Raw genomic sequence first — 1859 nt, 5'->3', positions numbered from 1 at the left:
TTTAGTGCTAGGACCCTATCTGGCTTGAACCTTTGCAGGCCTCTGCATGCTGCCACAGTCTGACTTTGTATGTGCATTGAACCTGTTGTGTCTAGGAGATACACTTTTCTTGGTGGCATTCATCCCCTCTGGCTCTTGCAATCTTTTCACCTCCTCTTCTGCATAGTTCCTTGAGCCTTAAGGAGAGGGGGTTGATGAAGACATCCCATTTGTTACTGAATGCTTCAAAGTAAATGCTTGGGGCTAGTAATAGTTTTTTCAGATTTTAGGGTATTTACGTAACACTTTGAGGATGGGATAGAAGTCTGAATAAAATGTCATTTATTTTTCTTCTAGCTTGAAGGAAATTTTACGTAACATTTTAGTGCACCTGTGTTTTGACTGCAACCACCACAAGATCTGGTGTGGAATTTTCCACTTTTGGCAGCATGCCTGAACACAGGTGTCAGATTTTGAGCACTCTGGGGTTTTTTGGGGGGGGGAGGTTGTTTTTTGAGACAGGGTTTCTCTGTGGCTTTGGAGGATGTCCTGGAACTAGCTCTTATAGACCAGGCTGCTCTCGAATTCACAGAGATCCTCCTGCCTCTGCCTCCCAAGTGCTGGGATTAAAGGAGTATACCACCCACACCCAGCTTGCACTCTGGGTTTTGAATTTTCAGGTTAGGTTTGCTCCACTGGTAGCACAAATGGAAACTTATGATACCTGCTGGTAGACATCAACAAGCTTCAATTTCCAAGCCTAAGAGTTACTACAGTGTTTATTGAGGTGAGATGTGAGTTAATTTACCAAATAATACTATCATAAAATTGGATACCTTAGTAAACCCTTCCAAAGTTGCAGAATTTACTAGATGATTTTTCTCTACTTGCAAAGCCCATTTACTCCTTCAATCCTTTCTAAACCGTTTAGCCTTTGAAATATTTCCTTGATGTTTTTCTTTCTTTTTTGTTCCCTCTCTCTGGCTTCAATCATCTTGGTCAAATTCCAGGACCATATAGCACTAGCTAAGAACAGTGGAGTGAAAGCCAAAATACCTGTGATAAGGAAGTCCTGCAGTCCACTGCACAACATACATGGCCCAAGCATTTATGTTGAGCATTTTATGATGTAGTAGTGAACTTTAATTTTTTTCCCCAGGGATCATCAGTGAACCAATAACAATTGGTTTTTCTTAGTTCTGCTACACACTTTGCAGAGGCTTAAATACTCCAGGCCAGAAGCATGAAAGCCATACCTACGTATTCTTTTCTGAAGCAGAGTCTTGCTATGTAGCCAAGAGTGGCTTTGAACTGTCAATTCACCTTACTTAGTTTCTCGAGTGTTGTGAAAACAGAAATGAATCATCATGTTCAGCTGCCATTGAAAATATGAAAAGCTAACATTTAGGTATCACATAACGCTGTAGGTGATAAAATTGAGGCACATGTAAATGCAGTGACTTGCTGAAAATCCCATGATTTACTGATGATGAATTGATTCTTTAACCCAGACATTCTGACTTGAGAATGTGTACTTACTCACTTCAGTAGGCTGTTTCTCTTTTTAAATGTAAATTAAAAAATAATGTGGGGCTAGCAGTTTATCTCCGTCAGAAAGTGTTTGCCCACCATGAGTAAGCCTTTGGGTTTGACCTTCAACACCATACAAAACTAACTAGTCCCGAGCTGAGGGGATGGTTCAGTGGTTAAGAGCACTGGCTACCCTTCCAGAGGACCTAAGTTCAATTCCCAGCAACCACATGGCAGCTCACAACCATCTCTAACACCAGTCACTGAGGATCTGACTCTCTTTCCTGGACTCCAAGAGTACCACACACATGTGGTACACAAACATACATGCAAGCAAAGCATTCATCTAT

At 41.3% G+C, this 1859-nt stretch overlaps 1 pseudogene; it reads right to left on the bottom strand.

Moving 5' to 3' along the window:
* Positions 1-887: 887 nt before the first annotated feature.
* Positions 888-1100, bottom strand: LOC100760057 (annotated as a pseudogene).
* Positions 1101-1859: the final 759 nt, after the last annotated feature.

Source organism: Cricetulus griseus, chromosome X (genome assembly GCF_003668045.3).
Source record: "Cricetulus griseus strain 17A/GY chromosome X, alternate assembly CriGri-PICRH-1.0, whole genome shotgun sequence".
In the NCBI taxonomy this organism is placed as follows: domain Eukaryota; kingdom Metazoa; phylum Chordata; class Mammalia; order Rodentia; family Cricetidae; genus Cricetulus; species Cricetulus griseus.
The sequence above is the reverse complement of the archived record's forward strand: the minus strand, read 5'-3'. Positions and strand labels throughout refer to the sequence as shown.